This window comes from Dermochelys coriacea, chromosome 9 (genome assembly GCF_009764565.3).
Source record: "Dermochelys coriacea isolate rDerCor1 chromosome 9, rDerCor1.pri.v4, whole genome shotgun sequence".
Taxonomy (NCBI): domain Eukaryota; kingdom Metazoa; phylum Chordata; order Testudines; family Dermochelyidae; genus Dermochelys; species Dermochelys coriacea.
Window position 1 is genome coordinate 35,213,483 of NC_050076.1, and position 6,967 is coordinate 35,220,449.

A 6,967-nucleotide genomic window follows, 5' to 3' on the forward strand; every position below is an offset into this window, starting at 1 on the left:
TTATAATTTCTGTCCCTCTTTGAAAAAGATTTCCAGCTGAGAAGCAAGAGACAGGTGTTCTGGTGGAGGAAGGATGGCCAGTTGATAGGTGATGGCCATCAGCTTTGACAAGACCTGGAGGGAGCATCAGTTTGCCCTTTGTCTTTGAGAAATGGATTTAGTCACTCCTCAGACTTACCTAGGAAACACTTCAGTCACGATTTCATTTTATGTTCATAATGATGTTGCGACATGCATTTTACCATGATATTACTGATAAGGTTTTTTTTCAAATGATACTTCACACCTTATTCATAAGGCATGCCTTGTACAAACATTACGAAAATGCTGTTTAGGGTGTAATTACAGGGGTGCATTCCATCACAGGTCCACAAAAGTAACCATATAATCCTTTCCATCTTCAGAGTGGTTATAGACATTAAGTAAATAATGTCATCTCCTGATGCCACTGGGATGAATGGGAGAAGGGGGGGGGGTCTAAAGCTTTTCAGGAGGCCCTGCCTACAATTTAAGTTTTATTAGCATAAAGTATACAAGTGGTGCCAGCCAGTATCTTAACAAAAGGAAGAGGTGCCATGATTTCCATGGGGAGTTCCTGAGTGTGTCCATCTTGTAGTATTAGCCATTTCTGGTTCATCAGAAGGCAGTCACATATTGGGAGGGCAGTTCCAAAGTCTCTCTTCACTCCCAAAGCTAGACTTTTTCTTCCTGATTTTTCCAGTGTGAAGTCTGTTCGTATTTGTGGTTGCTCAGTAGTAGATTGCTTCTCATCTGCCCCCTTTGTGGTCGGACAGTGAAGCTGAAAAGGGATCACAATTTCAAGCTGTCCTCTCGTGTTACAGTGTCCTTGGATTTCTACCATGCCTCATGTTTTCCAGATTCTATTTCCAGTCTGTAATTAGAGACAGTCTGTACTTTGTTGCAGTAAGTTTGTCTGCAAAGGTGGAGCTTCTGTGCTGAGAACTGTACCACTAGAGGCTGTTGTGTGGGGTTTATTTCCCCATTCCCTGTCCATCCTTGTAGCATCTTTTCATTTTAGTATGTGACCAAACCAGTTCAGAAAGCCATCATGGAAATGGCAGTTTTGTTATGGCTCTCGATGTTCACATGGTTAAGCATCTGGAGCAATATGATGCAGAATGCTGCCTGTCCTCCTGGCCTTTCACAAGAAGGCTGTTACAGGCTGCCTTCTAGAAGATCCTCGTGGGGACTCTTTTGGATGTGGCTCTGGAATCCTCTCCATCTGAAATAGAAGGAGTAATTCACATTCCTTTTCGTAGGCAGCAATACTAGAATAATGGAGAGCCATTAAAGGATCATGGTGTCCTTAGCGGTTCTGCCATATTGGAATGTTAAGATGCAAGCCAGCCTAGAGTTTTGGGAAGAGAGACAAGCATTAATGGAATTATTAGGAAATGATATGGACTAGAGCAAAGCCCCTGATGGGAGAAAAAGTGCCTTCTTAGGATCCCAAGATCTGAATCATGGATTTTAGAGATGGAAAAACATTTCAAGTCATCTAGTCCATCTTGCTGCTATCTCTGAATTAAAGGGGGGAGGAGGAAAAATTGATGTTACAATTGATAAAGCTATAAAAATCAAAATCCATTTTGGGCAGTTTGTCTAAGTTAAAGCTATGAATACTGAAGTGACAGAAACGCATCCAGTTTCTCTGGACAGGAACCACTTAATTTCCAGTACTAACATGTCTCTAAACTAATCCATTCTAGGAGCTTAGGATGGGAAATTTTCTGTTGTAAAGCATTTCCAAGTCTATTGCCTGGGCCCCTAGATCTTTTCCATTTGTTGATGGGCATTAACTCCATGCCATGTCAGGGGTGAGTTAAATAATAAACACTGAGTGAAGTCTGATTCTGTCCGGCGTTGCAAAAATACTAGCTGGAAAAGCAAAACAATGAGAATAAAGAGAGACCTTTGTTTCCGTGTGTTAATGAATCCGTCTTGTTGCCTCAGCAGCCTGATTTATGGAAGCCACCAGTACCAGCTACTGTTGGGTTACAATAGAACCAGATTTGGTGAAAAGAATTATAGATGACCTGACACACATTTTGACTGAGAGACACGTGATGTGAGAACAGACAATGGAAGGAGTTTAAAAACAAAAAAAACAAAAAATGCTCCTTATATTTATCCACATCTTACAAAAACTCATGGATCCTGTCTGAAGCCCCCCCCCCCCCCCCAGTAACAGGGTAGCTGGCCCATTCAATGAAACTGAGCTCAGCACTCCTGTTGCAGTCTTGGGCCAATTAAGAAGGCCTGGCAGCACCTAGGGAGCTATAGGAGGCCTGGTGAGATCCAATGAGAGAACAGAGCAGACTGAGTCAATCAGTAGTGAGACAGGAGAAGGGCAGGAGAGAAGAGAGGTTCCTGGGAGAAGACTAAAGACAGGAGAAGCAGCAAAAAGGGTTTGCTGGCTAGTGTCCCCAAGTCAGAAAGCCAGGGCCAGAGGACTGAAGGCAGCGGCAGCAGCAGAGGGAGCAGCCTGCTGACTAAGCTATAGAGCCAGAGCCAAAGGCCAGAAAGGACTGAAGGAAAGGGGAGCAGCAGAGCAGCTTATCTGATGATGTCTGCTTGCTGGAGAGCTGGAGCCAGAGGAACAGCAAAAGGCAGATACCCCCAGCCAAGAGGTTGAGAGTGCTCTGGGTGGGAAGAACAGAAGGGCTTAGCTACAGCCTCATCCGTGAGGCTGCGGTCTGAGGAAGAAAGAAAAGGAGTACTTGTGGCACCTTAGAGACTAACAAATTTATTAGAGCATAAGCTTTCGTGAGCTACAGCTCACTTCATTAGATGCATTTGGTGGAAAAAACAGAGGAGAGATTTATATATATATATATATATATATATATATATATATATACACACACACACACACATTGACATGAAGATGTCATCAATGTACATTCTTCATCATCTGGACCCATGGAAAAGAAGCTCTTGAGGAATTCCACCATGATTTCAACAATTTCCATCCCACCATCAACCTCAACCTGGACCAGTCCACACAAGAGATCCACTTCCTGGACACTAGGGTGCTAATAAGCGATGGTCACATAAACACCACCCTATATCGGAAACCTACTGACCGCTATTCCTACCTACATGCCTCTAGCTTTCATCCAGATCATACCACTCGATCCATTGTCTACAGCCAAGCGCTACGATATAACCGCATTTGCTCCAACCCCTCAGACAGAGACAAACACCTACAAGATCTCTATCATGCATTCCTACAACTACAATACCCACCTGCTGAAGTGAAGAAACAGATTGATAGAGCCAGAAGAGTACCCAGAAGTCACCTACTACAGGACAGGCCCAACAAAGAAAACAACAGAACGCCACTAGCCATCACCTTCAGCCCCCAACTAAAACCTCTCCAACGCATCATCAAGGATCTACAACCTATCCTGAAGGACGACCCATCACTCTCACAGATCTTGGGAGACAGACCAGTCCTTGCTTACAGACAGCCCCCCAATCTGAAGCAAATACTCACCAGCAACCACACACCACACAACAGAACCACTAACCCAGGAACCTATCCTTGCAACAAAGCCCATTGCCAACTCTGTCCACATATCTATTCAGGGGATACCATCATAGGGCCTAATCACATCAGCCACACTATCAGAGGCTCGTTCACCTGCGCATCTACCAATGTGATATATGCCATCATGTGCCAGCAATGCCCCTCTGCCATGTACATTGGCCAAACTGGACAGTCTCTACGTAAAAGAATGAATGGACACAAATCAGACGTCAAGAATTATAACATTCAAAAACCAGTTGGAGAACACTTCAATCTCTCTGGTCACTCGATCACAGACCTAAGAGTGGCTATACTTCAACAAAAAAGCTTCAAAAACAGACTCCAATGAGAGACTGCTGAATTGGAATTAATTTGCAAACTGGATACAATTAATTTAGGCTTGAATAGAGACTGGGAATGGATGAGTCATTACACAAAGTAAAACTATTTCCCCATGGTATTTCTCCCTCCCACCCCACTCCCACTGCTCCTCTGATATTCTTGTTAACTGCTGGAATTAGCCTACCTTGCTTGTCACCATGAAAGGTTTTCCTCCTTTCCCCCCCCCCTGCTGCTGGTGATGGCTTATCTTAAGTGATCACTCTCCTTACAGTGTGTATGATAAACCCATTGTTTCATGTTCTCTCTGTGTGTGTGTGTATATAAATCTCTCCTCTGTTTTTTCCACCATATGCATCCGATGAAGTGAGCTGTAGCTCACGAAAGCTTATGCTGTAATAAATTTGTTAGTCTCTAAGGTACCACAAGTACTCCTTTTCTTTTTGCGAATACAGACTAACACGGCTGCTACTTTGAAACCTGTCTGAGGAAGAAGTTTCTTGTGATAGAACTGTAATAGGAAGGATTAATGAGACAATGTCCCATAACCCTTTGAAGGCACAAGAAACACGATGGAATTGTTGAGAGCAGATATGACTAGTACCTCGTAACTGTGGCTGTCTAGTTGGAAGAGAGGACAGTGAGGAGTGGCAATGGAGTCTCAGTCTCTCGTGAAGAAAAACTATGTTGGTGTCAACTCTAATTTGACATAGTTTTTCTTTACCGCGTCTATTTCTAAAAGTTTAGAATACAGAGTAGAGACTATAAAAACTGCTCTCTCCTCAACAACAGTGAAATTCAGTTATTCAATAGGAGTTTTGGAAAGGGCTGAGGGTGTGCTTCCTAGGATAACGAAGGGGTGGGAATGTGTTTTTGTAGGCGTTGAGTGCCTGTTTGAAATGATTATGTTAATGCTTCGGAGATGGTCTTACTAATTGTGTTAAGGTCCCTTGAACCTGACATTCACAGTATTATTCTCTCCCCCCCACACACTTTCCTATTCTTCATTCATTTCATTTGTTTTTGTATCGAAGGCAGTGAGTCCAAGCCAGATCATCAGGAGAGGAGCCTTAGACACTCCTACACTATTGGGACAGTCAGGAGAAAAGGCTCCTCCAGAAAAGCGAAGCGACAAGCAGCTAAAGGTCCCCCCCCACCCTTTGGCCAAGAAAGATTTCATTCTGATTGGCCAGACAATGAGATTTACATGAAGGTCTGCTTTTCCATTAAAAATACATATGTGGGCTTCAAACAGGCAGATCCACCCACCATTGTCACTTTACCAGAAAGGAGATTGGTAAAAGGAAGAAAGGTCCTTTTCCAAGAATGTGTCTGGAGCAATGACTAGTAATACTGTAAATAACACTGAGCACAGGAAGGAAAATCAGAGGGCATCATTGTTGCATGTCAGTCTGTATCAGAGGCCTAAATACTACTTACCACTCACTTCTCTGGAGAAGCTGTGAACCAAAAACCATAACCAAACAGCCCCGGAAAAGGGGGAGATCATAACAAAGTTAGTCTGACAAAAGGTCTGTTGTGGGTACTAGATATGCATTCCCACAACATATGATCATCCTGCACCTTTGATTGACGGTGATCTCTTAACAATAAAGCCCACCTCTCCCCTTACTGAAGCCTGGAAAGAATGGCCCTTCTGAATTATAGTCACCATCTGCAGGGAGAGATTAGGATGCAGTAAAGGCTAATCTTGTCTTGCAAAAGAATACACTTACGAGCCGTGCTGCTCTGTGGCGCCCCACTCACTGTAACTGATTATTAGGGAGGAAAATAAAACTCATAATATTAAAGGGGGGCAGGGGATAGAATAAACTAGGGCCACTTTTCAGTGAGCTGCCTTAACCAAAGCCTACATCACCAGTCTGCAAGTGCATCTTTCTTGTGCATTTCACAGTGGATTCCACACCTGCAAACTGGCCAAGCGAGAACTAAATATTTGCTACCTGTTGGTAATGAAGCGTTTCCCATGGCTCTCACTTCCAACTGAAAAGGGTCCTGAACATGCAGTGTTTTTTTATTCTGCCTGGGAAACATTGCTTAATCCGGGCAAACAAGGAAGAGAACAAACAAATGAAATGCCAGATCCCAAAGTACTACAATAAACTAAACATAATCGGGCAAATCCCGAAGGCCTCCTTGGATTCAGTCAGTCCTTGTTCAGGCAGGGCCAATTCCTGAAGGTGCCGAACACCTGGAGCTCATTTATTTCACCACACTACAGTCAGTCACAGCCCTCTCAGCTGCTAACCCCGTTCTTCTCCACCTCCTGCTACAGCCACATCTCATACAGAGCATTTGGCCCTATGGAGAAGGGCAGCTGGAGAAGCTTTGTACATTTCAGAAAGGGTACAGACTTGTCACTGGACTGCATAGGGCCTGCTTTTTATTTTTTGAAAATAATAAACTTCAAAAGAATTGCACTCACTAGAATCACCACCTTTCTCCTCCTCCAGTTGTGCTCTCTCTGACTCCCTAGGAAGGACAAATAAAGCATTTTTGATTATTATTCCAGCTTTTAATTTTAAGAGCAAAATATAAACCAAATGTGGCCCTGAAGAGAGACTGAAGTCCTCCCTCTAACCAAGGAACAGGCACAGCATAGACAGCAGCAGCTCTGTAAATTACTCCACCAGTTTAGAGGGAGCTCATCTGGGGATGGTTCACTCTCTGAGCCCATTTAAAACTGTCTTTTCTCAAAGACCACTGAAGATGACTGTTTTAGTTATTAGTTACCACTTAAAGGCTAAAGGGTTGAGAGCATGGATTATCTTTTCATTCTCTTTTAGAGAGAAGTCAGTGGTAGGAATACTCTGATCCATGTCAGTTCCTTAAGATGTTTAGCTTTTTGAATGAGCTTGTATTACAACTTGCATGCTCTACTTTAGCTTCTGATGTGGTGCTTTACTGGCCAGTCTCCTGTCACCAGCTCTGCCAATGCAGGAGGCTGCAGTCTGCCTGGAGTCATCCTGGTGGCAGCCATCTTCTACCTAAAGATGGAAGGAGTCTGCCTTCAATGCACAGAGAGACCAGCAGTTGGGCAAGGATAGGTCGAGA

General features: G+C 43.6%; 1 long non-coding RNA gene across 1 annotated transcript; it reads right to left on the reverse strand.

Annotated features, from left to right (window-relative positions):
• Positions 1 to 502: 502 nt before the first annotated feature.
• LOC119861684 lies at positions 503 to 6,287 on the reverse strand. The gene is made up of 2 exons (XR_006274407.1): positions 5,333 to 6,287; positions 503 to 1,243 (listed from the first exon to the last, which is right to left on the reverse strand). It is a non-coding gene; the product is annotated as an uncharacterized LOC119861684 (long non-coding RNA).
• Between the last annotated feature and the right edge of the window lie 680 nt (positions 6,288 to 6,967).